At 39.9% G+C, this 16521-nt stretch overlaps 1 long non-coding RNA gene across 1 annotated transcript in view; it reads right to left on the bottom strand.

The window, feature by feature from the left end:
* Positions 1–5483: 5483 nt before the first annotated feature.
* Positions 5484–16521, bottom strand: part of LOC125886128 (uncharacterized) — a 48958-nt gene continuing 37920 nt past the window's right edge. Inside the window, exon 3 of the long non-coding RNA XR_007448984.1 lies at positions 5484–5790. This is a non-coding gene — a long non-coding RNA (uncharacterized LOC125886128). The remainder of the gene's footprint in view (positions 5791–16521) is intronic.

Genomic DNA, 16521 nt, shown 5'->3' with positions numbered 1-16521 from the left:
AACTCCCCCTCCTCGGCTGCTGCCTCAAGGAATGTGGGTATTACTATGACTGGGAGGAGTGGATTCATTTAGACTAACATATTCATCTGGACACGGCCAGTTTTCAGTGAGACTGAGTAAATCAATATGATTATCTGATATTAATTCATTTACTAACACTGCTTTAGACGATAGAGACCTGATATTTAACAGTCCGCATTTAATTCTCCTGTTTCGTCTTTCTGTCACAGAAGAGGTTTTAATTTTTATGAGGTTGTTATGCACAGCTCCTCTTTGTTTAATTTTAGATTTAAATAATTTAGGTGGTTGGGGGACAGACACCGTTTGTATAAAACTATGAAAACTATGGCTGGGTAACTGAACTAGAAGCTCAGAGAGGCGTATAGGACTGCGACTCTGAGTCCTGGTCTCAACTCTGGGTTGTCAGGGATTTAAATTACTAATAAAGATTGCCAGGTTCCTAGAAATGAGAGCAGCTCCATCCAAAGTGGGATGAATGCCGTCTCTCCTCATAAGACCAGGTTTTCCCCAGAAAGTTTGCCAGTTATTAACGAAACCCACATTGTTTGCTGGACACCACCTGGACAGCCAGCGATTAAATGATGACATGCGGCTAAACATGTCATCACTGGTCAGTAGGAGGGTCCAGAAAACTACGAGTCCGACATCGTTTTGGCATATTCACACACGAGGCAATATTAATTTTAGTTTTAAATTAGATTCAGTGACTATGGTTCCTCAGATATCCTCAGCTGCGTGAACAGGCTGGTGGTGAGCAACCGTAACCCAACCTCCTGGCTGAACGGGAGTTACCGGAGGACAGTTAGCAGAGGCTAAGGCTATGCTATGTGGCTCCGCACCAGCTACAGGGGGCTGGCTAACTACCGCAGCTACTGAATGGTTTTCCATGGTGCGGAGCCTTGCTTCTAATTCACTAAGCCTCGCCTCCAACGCAGCAAATAAGCTACACTTATTACAATTACCACTGTCGCTAAAGGAGGCAGAGGCATAACTGAACATTTGGCACACTGAGCAAGAAAGAGCAGAGGGAGAAGCCATCGCTAGCTGTAAAGCTAATGTAGCTACCAAGGCTAGTAATGTGCAAACAACAGCTAAGAGCTTAGCGAGAAACTCATAGAAAGGAGGAGAGCTATAAGTGCTTAAACAGAACCAGTGTGGGTTAAGACTGGAAGTAGACGTTAAACCAACTGAAGTGAGAAAACAGGCTACTAGAATTCACCAGAGCAATACAGAGACGCTGTCACAGAAACACCGGAAATGACACAATTCGCTTACCGCAATACGTCAGCACGTCCACAGCAGCTGGAAGTGGCTTTCTGTAATTGTTTTTAATGAGAATTAGATTAGATTAAATCTACCACAGATTTATGTCATCAGTAAGGTTGACTGTGGTGTCCTGGAACTTGCTCCACACTGCATCAGGTAGTGCAAACTGCAGAGCGGCTTCTGATTGCCCAGACCTCTTCCATTGCTGGGGGGATGCGCCGAAGCTTGATTACGTACTTAAATGTCAACAGGATGATTGTCTTACAGTATCATCAAATGATGTGGTATTGTTTGATGGTAAATAGACTACACTTATATTGTATAGTGTTTTTCTACCTTAACGGACAAAGTACTTTACAATTAGCTTCTTATTCAACTATTCACACACATTCACACATACTATTGATGACAAAGCTGCCTTGCAAGATGCTGACCTGCCCATCTGGAGCAATTTATGATTCAGTGTCTTGTACAGTGACACTTCGACATGTGGACAGGTGGAGTGGGGAAATCACCAACCTGTATTAGTGGATGACTTACTCTACCATCTGAGCCACAGTTGCTCCATGGTATCCACTTGTGATGTTAACTGGAACCATATGTGGAATGCTTATGTCCTTGACCTAAAATACCCTCATTCTTTTAGTTATACTGCAGAAATACTTGCCAAAATTGATAGTACTTTCTTGTCACCAGTTCTTTCTCCTGTTGTTGTTGAAAAAGAACAAATCATAATTACCTTGTCATCTTCAGTTAGAATTATCTGTAATTCTTACCTTTACTAAAGGTGTTTGGGTACTGCTTCAGTATCTAAAAAAAGTTGTGGTGCTTTACTGTATTTTGGTTTATTTTCTCAAACAAACATGCCAAGAATTGACATAGTCAGATTAAATAAAATCTAAAGTGTATTTATAAAGGATTACTACAACTTCAATTACTGTACTTACTAAAGTTGTTGGAAAGCAACAGCAATAGAAAGCAAGAGCTAACATATTTTGTTTTTTTTTTGACAATTCACTTATTCTTGAGATAAGAGACAAAACAGGTTTTAAAAATCTTTTTTTTTTAAAATGCACACTATATTTATTGGAATTTGATATGTCTGTAGAGAAAAGTCTTAACTATTTAACTATGTAAAGGGACAGGTTCCAAATAAAAATACTTAAAAAAAAAAAAAAAAAAAACATGTTTCACTTCAGAACTTGATCTATGTCAACTCCTTCAGAACCACTACAAAGTCTACAGTTTCAATTCTTCCACTCCAAAAATAATCTAAGATCTGAAAATACATTGTAATAGTGTTTAGTTATACTGACATGTAATAAAATACAATTTATAAACTTGTGATGTGATTTCACACTATTCTGAATACCCACATTTCTTAATGTCTGGATTTTTTTTGTTTTTAATTTTAATACCATAAAAACAATTTCCTTCGATAAATAAGACAAACAACGATGTAGATTAGATAATCCTTTATTACATAGGCAGTAGGAACTAAAATCAACAAAAATGTACATCTGACAGTGTTGACAATAAACTTATGTGCATTAAATGGTAAATGGTCACATTCACCCATTCACATGCTGGTGGCCGAGGCTATCATACAGAGTGCCACCTGCTACTCAGTTTTAACACACTCACACTAAGAATAGTGAAAAAATAGGGTTGACAGAAATTGAGGGCACAACTTTGATAGGCAGATTTTGAAGGAAAATATTGATTAATGTTCACTTTAGGCATTGTTTTATAAATATAGAACCATTCTTTATATGCATTTGCACAATGGTATATTTTTCAAAGGTTTTTTTGGGTGGGTCAACATTGTGACCTCTTGCTGAGGACAAGTACAATACCATGGACCTTTTAACTACAGACCAGACATTTAAACAAATTTGTCAAAAAACACTTAAAAGTGAGTGATAAAAATATACGCAGTTCCTTCAGATTTAACTTTTGTAAGTATGTAAATCATGATGATTTTTTTGATTTTTCATTTAAATTAGACGTTTTTATGTGGGACATTGTTTTGTCCCACCTCTAAAGAATCAGTGAATTATGTAGGTAATAATGTAGGTAAATCCATACTTAATAGTAACCCAGACTGTTAAACTTTCTACCGTGTTGAATCTTTCCACAGTAAATGTTTACAGGATTCAAAATATGAAAACTTTTGCTACACCCTCCAACCTAAGATACACTGGGATTAATGGCAATTTAATCATTTCTGTCTGCTCACAGAGGAATTTCAGCTGCTTGAACATCCTGACTGTCATCATGCCACGACTCATTGTTGCTCTGATGATGGCTGCTTTGTCAACAGAGGTCTGCACCACTGGCAGTTTGAAATCCACTTATGTGCATTAAATGGTAAATGGTAAATGATCACTGCATAAAGTTGGATTACACTCTCTCTACATATCAGCACAACAACAGCAGTTGCAGTCAGCTGTCAGTGTCTACACTGAACATCTTCAGCTGACAGTTCTACATCCAGTCCAGATGCTTGCATGCTTGTAGGTAAACTAAAAGTGCATGATCAAAACTAGATGTGTTATCTGAACGGTTCAGAAATCTAAAGTGTTTTAGTTAGTTCACACAGCTACACTAAAGGCAAGGTGACTGCCAGTTGTCATGGAGAGAGAGGTGTTGTGATATAGTTTAAATATGGGGATACAGGAGCACATTTTCTCTATTCCTTTACAAAAATATAAGTTAAGGCAGGTGTGCTATTAGTACACTTTTACACTAAAAAAAGAGTATGCTTTCAGTTTTACTTTTTATATATTTATCAAATATATACTTATATAATTGAATTTAGTGCTAATCTGCCGTGGTGCATACAATAAATACAATGAATACAACCTAAACAGTAATAATAAAATAGCAATAATGAAATAAAGTGCAGGTATTGACGCCAAAGAGGTGGCAGTGAGAAGACTGAATATATTAAACTATGTTTGCTTAGTGAAATTATTGCATTTGGGAAGAAGCTATTTGTGAATCTGGTGGTTCTGGGATTGTCCTTAATGATGTTATTGGCTCTTGAGAGACTGTTAAACTTTCTTGTTGAAACACTTTCCACAGTAAATGTTTACATATTCAAAATCTATGAAAACTTTGTGCAGCAAGGTTATGGACCCAAAATGCAGACAGACTGAGGGAAAAGGTTTAATCATTTCTGTCTGCTCACAAAGGAGATTTCCAGGTGCTTGAGAAAACCAGGTGACTGTCATCATGCAGCTGTGAGGCATGGAGGGAGACACTGGAAAAAAGAGGTAGGAGAACGAGAGTTAAACACTCGAAGAGCAAAAAACACAATCAAACTTGTAAGATTACTCAAATCACTGGAGGATCAGAGGAGAAACAACTACTGATCACTGCATGCAGTCGCAAATACTCTCTACATGAGGCTAGAGCAGTTGCAGTCTTAAAGCTGTCAGTGACTGCTACACTGACTCTTCAGGTGACAGTTCTACATCTCAGTGCAGATGCTTGCATGGGAGGAGGTAAACTCTGGAGACAGGTAAACACAGCAGCATACAACCCACACAGGAAGTGTTATCTGGAAATGTTCAGAAATAAAAGCCAAAGTCCAGTTCACACACATTTCCATACACTGTGGCAAGGTGCAGTATCTCAAAATTGTCATATAGAGAGGTGTTGTGATATAGTTTGGACACACCTTCATTCAAGCACATTTTCATGACTATTTACATTGTACATTCTCACTGAAGGCATCAAAACTATGGTGTGCTATTAGTACACTTTACAACAAAAAAAGGTGAAATAACTGAAAACATGTTTTATATTCTAGTTTCTTCAAAATAGCCACCCTTTGCTCTGATTACTGCTTTGCACACTCTTGGCATTCTCTCCATGAGCTTCAAGAGGTAGTCGCTGAAATGGTTTCCACTTCACAGGTGTGCCTTATCAGGGTTTAATTAGTGGAATTTCTTGCTTTATCAATGGGGTTGGGACCATCAGTTGTTTGTGCAGAAGTCAGGTTAATACACAGACAGCCCTATTGGACAACTGTTAAAATTCATATTATGGCAAGAACCAATCAGCTAAAATCAGGCCTTCATGGTAAAATAGCTAATGAGAAACCACTGCTAAGGAGGCAACAAGAAGACTGAATATATTAAACTATGTTTGTAGTGGGCCAAGAAACACAAGGAATGGACATTAGAGGGTAACAGTTTGAAAAGGTGGTGGCTGGGATGTGTATTGTCCTTAATGATGTTATTGGCTCTTGAGAGAGCCACCCTTCTTTTTGTTAAACACTCCAAGGCCTCAACATATCTCAAAATCTATTGGGCACATTTGTGGTGGCAGCAAGGTTATGGACCCAAAATGCAGACAGACTGAGGGAAAAGGTTTAACAGTTTTATTGTGCCAGAATAATGCAGAGAACAAAGGAGATCCGGAGTCCAGGTGCAAAGTGAGAAAACCAGGTGAGAGTGCTGGGCTGTGGGCAGCTGTGAGGCATGGAGGGAGACACTGGAAAAAAGAGGTAGGAGAACGAGAGTTAAACACTCGAAGAGCAAAAAACACAATCAAACTTGTAAGATTACTCAAATCACTGGAGGATCAGAGGAGCCGAGATACCACTGCGTGCAGTCGCAAATACTCTGACGCTGAGGCTAGAGTCGGTGGCAGTCTTAAAGCCCGTTGACTGCAGATGACTCTCAGGTGTGCGCACTCAGCCTCAGTGCAGGGCAGGGGAGGGGAGAAGCCTCTGGAGACAGGTAAACACAGCAGCATACAACCCACACAGGAAGTAGACTCCGGAAATGTTCATAAAATAAAAGCCAAAAGTCCATGCCCACCACAACATTTCCATTAACTGTGGCTGCACCTCTATGCAGTATCTCAAAATCTACTGGGCTATATATATATATATATATATATATATATGTTGCATTTATATTTTTGTTTAGTGTATAATATATATATATATATATATATATATATATATATATATATATATATATATATATATATATATTATACACTAAACAAAAATATAAATGCAACACTTTTGTTTTTGCTCCCATTTTTCATGAGCTGAACTCAAATATCTAAAACATTTTCTATACACACAAAAGACCATTTCCCCTCAAATACTGTTCACAAATCTGTCTAAATCTGTGTTAGTGAGCACTTCTCCTTTGCCGAGATAATCCATCCCACCTCACAGGTGTGACCTATAAAGATGCTGATTAGACAGCATGATTATTGCACAGGTGTGCCTTAGGCTGGCCACAATAAAAGGCCACTCTGAAATGTTCAGTTTTATCACACAGCACAATGCCACAGATGTCGCAAGTTTTGAGGGAGTGTGCAATTGGCATGCTGACTGCAGGAATGTCCACCAGAGCTGTTGCCCGTGAATTGAATGTTCATTTCTCTACCATAAGCCGTCTCCAAAGGCGTTTCAGACAATTTGGCAGTACATCCAACCGGCCTCACAACCGCACACCACGTGTAACCACACCAGCCCAGGACCTCCACATCCAGCATTTTCACCTCCAAGATCGTCTGAGACCAGCCACCCAGACAGTTGCTGCAACAATCAGTTTGCATAACCAAAGAATTTCTGCACAAACTGTCAGAAACCGTCTCAGGGAAGCTCATCTGCATGCTCGTCATCCTCATCGGGGTCTCGACCTGACTGCAGTTCGTCGTCATAACCGGCTTGAGTGGGCAAATGCTCACATTCGATGGCGTCTGGCATGTTGGAGAGGTATTCTCTTCACGGATGAATCCCGGTTTTCACTGTTCAGGGCAGATTGCAGACAGCGTGTGTGGCGTCGTGTGGGTGAGCGGTTTACTGATGTCAACATTGTGGATCGAGTGGCCCATGGTGGCGGTGGGGTTATGATATGGGCAGGCGTATGTTATGGACAGCGAACACAGGTGCATTTTATTGATGGCATTTTGAATGCACAGAGATACCGTGATGAGATCCTGAGGCCCATTGTTGTGCCATTCATCCACGACCATCACCTCATGTTGCAGCATGATAATGCACGGCCACATGCTGCAAGGATCTGTACACAATTCCTGGAAGCTGAAAACATCCCTGTTCTTGCATGGCCAGCATACTCACCGGACATGTCACCCACTGAGCATGTTTGGGATGCTCTGGATCGGCGTATACGACAGCGTGTTCCAGTTCCTGCCAATATCCAGCAACTTTCTACATTCCAACATTCCACAGGCCACAATCAACAACCTGATCAACTCTATGTGAAGGAGATGTGTTACACTGTGTGAGGCAAATAGTGGTCACACCAGATACTGACTGGTTTTCTGGCCCCCCAGACCCCTCCAATAAAGCAAAACTGCACATTTCAGAATGGCCTTTTATTGTGGCCAGACTAAGGCACACCTGTGCAATATTCATGCTGTCTAATCAGGATCTTGATATGCCACACCTGTGAGGTGGGATGGATTATCTCAGCAAAGGAGAAGTGCTCACTAACACAGATTTAGACAGATTTGTGAACAATATTTGAGGGGAAATGGTCTTCTGTGTGTATAGAAAATGTTTTAGATCTTTGAGTTCAGCTCATGAAAAATGGGAGCAAAAACAAAAGTGTTGCGTTTATATTACTAAGAAGACTAAGGAGATGATTATTGACCCAAGGAAGAGAGGAAGAGACCAACACGCCCCACTACACATCAACAGGACACAGGTGGACAGGGTGAAAACCTTCAAACTCCTTGGCACCCACATCAGAGACCATCTCACCTGGACTCACAATACACAGCAGATCGTCAAGAACGCTCAACAGAGACTCTTCTTCTTGAGGAAGGTGAGGAAATTTAGACTATCTGCCAAACTCCTCAGCAACTTTTACAGATGCACAGTGTAGAGCATCCTGACAAACTCCATCACAGTGTGGTATGGGAACTGCAGTGTTCAGGACAAAAAGGCTCTCGAGTGTGTCATTAAAACGGAATAATTTGTCTGTGGAGCACCCGTCCCCAAATTATAGAACATTTACGACATCCAGGTCACAAAAAGGGCACTCAATATCATTAAGGACCACGCCCACCCACAGCACTGTTAACACTCCTGCAGTCTGGCAGATGCAACAGAAGAGCGTAAGCAAGGACAACCAGACTAAAAAACAGTTTCTATCCTCAAGCCATCAGACTACTAAACCGGTGATTATCCGTCTCTCTCTGTACATATACATACTGGACAATGTGACAATATTTGATATTATTTGCACTACAATATTTGCACAACAAATCTAACTGTACATAATATTTTCTTTTTTTTTTTAATTATTTATTCTTATTTATTTTAGTTTTGTCAGTGTGTTTTTTGTGGTGTCAGGGCAACTCGCAAAGTAAGAATTCCATTGCCTATAACCACCTTTACGTTTGCTGTGTACATGATAATAAACCTCTTGAATCTTGAATCTTGAGAATAATGTTTTGGTAAGGGCTATTTTCACCCTGGTGCAAATATCAACATACTGCTATTTGTACCCGGGCACAATTAGAAGCGGATGCTATTTGTACCCTGATGTACAGTACAGGCCAAAAGTTTGGACACACCTTCTCATTCAATGCGTTTTCTTTATTTTCATGACTATTTACATTGTAGATTCTCACTGAAGGCATCAAAACTATGAATGAACACATGTGGAGTTATGTACTTAACAAAAAAAGGTGAAATAACTGAAAACATGTTTTATATTCTAGTTTCTTCAAAATAGCCACCCTTTGCTCTGATTACTGCTTTGCACACTCTTGGCATTCTCTCCATGAGCTTCAAGAGGTAGTCACCTGAAATGGTTTCCACTTCACAGGTGTGCCTTATCAGGATTAATTAGTGGAATTTCTTGCTTTATCAATGGGGTTGGGACCATCAGTTGTGTTGTGCAGAAGTCAGGTTAATACACAGCCGACAGCCCTATTGGACAACTGTTAAAATTCATATTATGGCAAGAACCAATCAGCTAACTAAAGAAAAACGAGTGGCCATCATTACTTTAAGAAATGAAGGTCAGTCAGTCCGGAAAATTGCAAAAACATTAAATGTGTCCCCAAGTGAAGTCGCAAAAACCATCAAGCGCTACAACGAAACTGGCACACATGAGGACCGACCCAGGAAAGGAAGACCAAGAGTCACCTCTGCTTCTGAGGATAAGTCCATCCGAGTCACCAGCCTCAGAAATCGCAAGTTAACAGCAGCTCAGATCAGAGACCAGATGAATGCCACACAGAGTTCTAGCAGCAGACCCATCTCTAGAACAACTGTTAAGAGGAGACTGCGCGAATCAGGCCTTCATTGTCAAATAGCTGCTAGGAAACCACTGCTAAGGAGAGGCAACAAGCAGAAGAGATTTGTTTGGGCCAAGAAACACAAGGAATGGACATTAGACCAGTGGAAATCTGTGCTTTGGTCTGATGAGTCCAAATTTGAGATCTTTGGTTCCAACACGCCGTGTCTTTGTGAGGCATGAAAAGGTGAGCGGATGGATTCCACATGCCTGGTTCCCACTGTGAAGCATGGAGGAGGAGGTGTGATGGTGTGGGGTGTTTTGCTGGTGACACTGTTGGGGATTTATTCAAAATTGAAGGCACACTGAACCAGCATGGCTACCACAGCATCCTGCAGCGACATGCCATCCCATCCGGTTTGCGTTTAGTTGAATGATCATTTATTTTCAACAGGACAATGACCCCAAACACACCTCCAGGCTGTGTAAGGGCTATTTGACCAAGAAGGAGAGTGATGGAGTGCTGTGGCAGATGACCTGGCCTCCACAGTCACGGACCTGAATCGAGATGGTTTGGGGTGAGCTGGACCGCAGAGTGAAGGCAAAGGGGCCAACAAGTGCTAAACACCTCTGGGAACTCCTTCAAGACTGTTGGAAAACCATTTCAGGTGACTACCTCTTGAAGCTCATGGAGAGAATGCCAAGAGTGTGCAAAGCAGTAATCAGAGCAAAGGGTGGCTATTTTGAAGAAACTAGAATATAAAACATGTTTTCAGTTATTTCACCTTTTTTGTTAAGTACATAACTCCACATGTGTTCATTCATAGTTTTGATGCCTTCAGTGAGAATCTACAATGTAAATAGTCATGAAAATAAAGAAAACGCATTGAATGAGAAGGTGTGTCCAAACTTTTGGCCTGTACTGTATATAGCAATGTATGCTATATGCACCCCTGTACAATTAGAAGTGGATGCTATTCGTGCCCTGGATTATAGTGTGTGTGCTGTTTATACCCACTTTGGTGCAAATATTTGTACCCTCATTTTGTACAGCTAAACTATTATCTTCTCAATCTGAACCCTCAGGACCTAGGTTAGCTACATAGCTAACTATCCTACCATTACAATGCAACCTTGCGAAGTGTCTTTTCTTTAAGCAGATTTATGGTTGTGTGTAGACCCTATGCACGTCGCTCACATCGCTGTGAGAATTTTTACTTCTGCGGTGGTGTGTCTGTGTTACTCTGCAGTTACACCTCCAAAAAACTTGACGGTGGCAGAGGTTTCTGTGAAGCTCTGTATAGTTTAGTTGATTTAAAACACACCCAAAACACACATTAAACATGTCTTAATAGAGATGATTTCAAATACAAGCACACAAATCAGCTTCACTATAACTCGCAGCATTCACTGACAAACACTTGTGTTAATCTGGACACATTTTCCCCACAAATACAACATGCTAACGTTATTAGCACAGACCTATGGCATTTTACATTGTATAGATTAGCCTAGCAGCCAGTGATCTTTCCCTCTTCTCATATAAAGCCAGGAACAACAGCAACATTTAACAAAGGTAACAGCACACAGTTTTGCTCCACTGCAACTCACAAGATTCACAGACAAAACAACTGTCAAACTAACAGATACAACAAATACAAAATGCTAATGTTATTAGCACAAGCCTAAGGCATTTCACATTGTATAAATCAGCCAAGCGATGAGCGGAGATTTCCTCTTTTCATATGAAACTTGGATAAATCCCGAAGTATAAATTCCCGAAGGATAAATAACACACAAGACTTAAAATGCAATTTTAGTGGGGGCTTTACTGTCTTCACAATTTATTGTTTCTTATCTGTGAAATAAGGGAAAATAAAAGCTTTGTTTCCACTGAGGGAAATGGTTTACGCACAAAGTTTGTTGTCACACGTCATACAGGGGTGAAAATAGCCCTGCTGAAAGGCAAAGGCTATTTATACTGGGGTGCAAATAGTCACTCCGTACTGTTTTTTCTCTTTAACCATGTTTATACATCTCTATTAAAAACATTAAAATTGGGTGGCATTTTCAATTCAGTTGGTTGATAGTTGCATTGTTTTGCTCCTTTAACAGAGAGGACTAATTGTCCAAAACTTAAAATATTCACCAGCAATTGACCTCATCTAACAATGCAACATACAGTTCACTGATTTCCTTTTCTGTGTTACCCGGTTGTCTCCCCTATCCAGTCTAAAACTCCCAACTGTTGCTGAAATATCTGGTGTGATTCATGAATCCAAATCATCTACCTGCCTGTTAGACCCCCTTTCAGCTCACCCAATTAAAGTTCGTCCTCCCTCCCTCTCCTCTGGTCTTGTGCTCATATCTTTCAAAAGTGCTGCTGTAACTCCAATACTTAAGCAACCTGGTGCAGATCCTTACAACCAGAACAATTTCTGACCAATTTCAAATGACCTTTTCCACTCTAAAAACAGCTGCAGCTTAGGTCCATATTCACCTTACACGCAACAATCTTTTTGAACAATTTAAGTCTGGTTTTAGCTCCTTTTACAGTACTGATACAGCCTGGCTTTTATTATTCTCATTCTCCTTGATCCATCTAGAGAAACTAGCTATCATTGGTATCACTGGCGCTACGCTCAACTGGTTTGAATCATATCTCAGTGGCCACACTCACTTTGTTAAACCCTTAGAAATTTCAGATTCAACACTTCTCCAGTTACTAGTGGTGTTCCTCAGGCCTCTGTTGTAGGTCCCCTTTTATTTATTATCTGCCCTCTACCTCCTGGGCATATCCTCAGAAAATTTGATATTCAGTTCCTCTTAATAGTGATAAAACTAAGGTTCTCCCTGTGGGTACTAAAGCTACGGCTAAACCACATAGTTTGTCTCGAACCATTGACAACTCCAAAGTCTGTCCGTTCCTTCAGGTTAAGAGTCTAGGTGTCATCCTGGATAGTGCATTGTTCTTTGAGGCCCAAATCCATAATGTAACTTGGTCTGCATGCTTTCATCTACGTAATATTAATTGTCTTCGCCTGTCACTTACACTTCAGAGCACTGCTATCCTCATTCATTCTTTTGTTACAGTCCATATTGATAATTGCAGTTCTGTCCTCTTTGGTCTCCCTCTCAAGTGTCTTCATAAACTTGAATTGGTCAAGAATTCAGCTGCCCGTATCATTACTAGAACCCCCTCTATTGATCATAGAACTCCTGTTCTCCAGCAGCTTCACTGGCTTCCTGTTAAATATCACATCGATTTCAAGATTCTACTTCTCACCTTTAAGGCCCTTCATAATCAAGCCCCTTTGTACCTTTCTGAAGTTCTTCATGTCTACACACCCTGCCATACTCTTAGATCCTCTTCTGCAATCCAACTCACATCACCATCTGCCCGCTTGACTACCATGGGTTTTAGAGCCTTTAGCCGTTCTGCCCCCTGCCTTTGGAACTCTCTCCCCCATGACATTCACAATATTGACTCCCTTTCCACTTTCAAATCCCATCTAAAAACATACCTTTTCAAGGTGGCATATTTAGTCTGATTTAGTGGTGACCTGCACTGACGTTGAATTTATGTTGATGATTTTATGCCTAATATTTATAATTTTTTAAAAATATTTATAAAATTGTAAATTACTGAATAGTTTGATTTTATGATCTATTGATACTCTGCTGCTTGATTTTTTGCTTGTTTTCTTTTCAACTGTGTCTTGTAAGGTGTCCTTGAGTGCTCTGAAAGGCACCTATAAACATTATTATTATTATTATTATTGTTATTATTATTATCATCATTACATAGGAGGTCTAAAAAGGTCACTGAACTACTGCCACAAAGAGGTCATAGACTTAAAAAAGCAGAATGTTGCTCTTAAAGACAAATGCGAGCAGCTTCAGAAAAAAGTCTCTGAGATAGAACTAAAAGTCAGTGAGGTGGATCATTACAGCAAGGACATAATCTTCAGATACTTCATCTTCAGATACTTCATCTTCTAACCGCTTCATCCTCTTGGGGGTCGCGGGGGGGCTGGAGCCTATCCCAGCTGACATCGGGCGAGAGGCAGGGTACACCCTGGACAGGCCGCCAGACTATCGCAGGACTGACACATAGAGACAACCAACCATTCACACTCACCTTCACACCTACGGACAATTTAGAGTTATCAATTAACCTAGTCCCCAGTGTGCATGTCTTTGGACTGTGGGAGGAAGCTGGAGTGCCCGGAGAGAATCCACGCTGGGGAGAACATGCAAACTCCGCACAGAAGGGCTCCCACACCCGGGATCGAACCGTCAACCCTCTTGCTGTGAGGCGACAGTGTTAACCACCACACCACCGTGCCGCCCCTCAGATACCTCTTTCCTGAGAAAAAAGAAAACATTAAATCACAAGTCCAGGATGTCTGCATCATATCTGTCGAAGTAGGTCGTTACTGCAACAGAATCAGCAAGTTTAAAGATGGAGGTTCCAACCAGTTAATGCAACCAGTAATCATCAGGTTTGTGTCCACGACAGCTAGAGATATGTTAAGGAGGGGATCCAAGAAAAACAACTACCAGAAGAACAACTGCCTCCACTTCAAAGAGTACCTCACTTCAGTTGACAGAGACACCCATTGTCATCTATGGTCAGCTGTGGAGGCTGCAAGGAGACAAGGCTTACGTTATTGTGAATAAGGCATTTGAAAAAAGGAAATAAATTATAATAGACAGAAAACAATACTACAAGTAAACAGAGTTGAGAGATAAATACCTTATTATGCCCCTAAATAGGCTGGATTACGCTAGTTAAGCTTTGATTTTAAGGAGCACACGATATATTGACAAGGCAATCAATGTTCATTATTAGTGTAGTATTGCCAAGAATTAACCAGCGTTAAAAACTTTTTAATGTCAATATCTATTCTATATGTTGATGCCAGGGTTATTAGATCAATTATTAGAATTATTTGTATATTGTCAAAACAAAGGTGCAGATTTTTATATATCCAGAAGAATCACATACTTCACAAACAGATGCGTCATTATAGAGTCAGTGGAGAAAAGATGTGTAGTTTTCCTTTAGTAGTAACAGGTAAGCAGGGGTCGCTGTGCTACAGGGGAAATATAAGTGTCACATTATCAATTACCCAATCGTCGATGGATAATTCTCTTCTAATGGTTTGTTATTATAAACATATATGGCTGCAATAAACAAAACAATGTAACTTTGTTTTTACCAATAGAGAGCAAATATAATCAGCTGTTATAAAAGTTTTCTACAGACAAAGTTTTATGGGGAGGAGACTTTGATACAGTGATGGATGAAAGCATGGATAGAGGATAAAGTAAATACGTAAACTAGGGAATATATGTTGTGGGATGGACCTTAATTGATATATGGAGCAATAGACACCTAAACCAAAAATGATATCCTTGGACAGAGCTCAACAATCCCGCATAGACTGGTTGATGTCCTCATATGCAGAAGATAAGTTGGATACAGTGACAATAAAACCCACAATTTTTACTTACCATAAGGGTGTTGCAAAAAAAGTAAATATGGGACTAATTAGGCATAACTGCAACTAGAGATAACTATAAATTAAACAAAACATTGTTACAAAATAATGCATTTAAAAATAAATCCGGGCGGCATGGTGGTGTGGTGGTTAGCACTCTCGCCTCACAGCAAGAGGGTTGCCAGTTCGATCCCGGGCGTGGGAGCCCTTCTGTGCGGAGTTTGCATGTTCTCCCCGTGTCAGCGTGGGTTCTCTCCGGGCGCTCCGGCTTCCTCCCACAGTCCAAAGACATGCAGATTGGGGACTAGGTTAATTGATAACTCTAAATTGTCCATAGGTGTGAATGTGAGCGTGAATGGTTGTCTGTCTCTATGTGTCAGCCCTGCGATAGTCTGGCGACCTGTCCAGGGTGTACCCTGCCTCTCGCCCGATGTCAGCTGGGATAGGCTCCAGCCCCCCCGCGACCCTCAAGAGGATAAAGCGGTTAGAAGATGAATGAATGAATGAATGAATGAATGAAAAATAGATCCCAAATAATAATTAACATTGGAGAAAAGCAAATTTACTAAATGATTTTGGAGAACATTAGGAATTATTGAAATCTAAACTACAACCTTATCATTTGGAGAACACATTGCTAAAGAAATCAAAGAAAAAGAATCTGAAATAATTAGAAAATAACAGACCAGCAAATTAAGATGATTAAGAAGAGGTTCAACATTGTACTGAGTTTATCAAAGATAATAAATCTCCTAGGAATGATGGGCTGATAAGTGAATTCTTCAAAGCCTTAATCAAATCAGTATCCCTGTTCTTAGTAGCTATATTTGAATAAGCAATAGAAAGAGGAGTATTGCCACCAAAGCTTCAGCAAGGTCTTATTAAATTGATCCCTAAACCCAAAAATAGATAAATTAAGTATTGGGTATTGGAGACCAATTGGTATATTAAATAACAATGCCAATCTAGTTGTATTAGTCCTTGATAAAAATTTAAATTAGGGTTTGATGATATCACTGATGAAGACCAACATAACATATGATTAATACTGGATATGACCGATTACAATGAATATATACTGGGCCAAAGCTTCATTTTATTTGTTGATTTTTATAAAGCTTTTGATGCAATTGCACCAGTTTGTGTTTAAAGTTATGAAATGTTTTGAATTCAGGGACCAAATTTTGAAATCTGCCCAAACACAGTGACCGACTACTAGATTTGATAGATGTCATGGAGAAAGCAAAGTTGTCCACTTGGCCCCTTTTATTAAATTATGGCCATACATATTTAAAAAAAAAAAAACGATTCCAAGTTATAGTGATCTTAGGTAGAAACTGGCAGATGATATGACAATATTTCTAGCTAATAAGCACAAGGTGAATTAATCAATTAAATGCATTGTGGAATTTTCTGCTGTGTCAGGTCTGGGAGGAAGTTGAACAAATCTATTCTTTTACTACTCAAGTAATGTGATCTAT

This window comes from Epinephelus fuscoguttatus, linkage group LG1 (genome assembly GCF_011397635.1).
Source record: "Epinephelus fuscoguttatus linkage group LG1, E.fuscoguttatus.final_Chr_v1".
Lineage (NCBI taxonomy): Eukaryota > Metazoa > Chordata > Actinopteri > Perciformes > Serranidae > Epinephelus > Epinephelus fuscoguttatus.
This window is presented reverse-complemented; position numbering and strand designations above follow the sequence as displayed.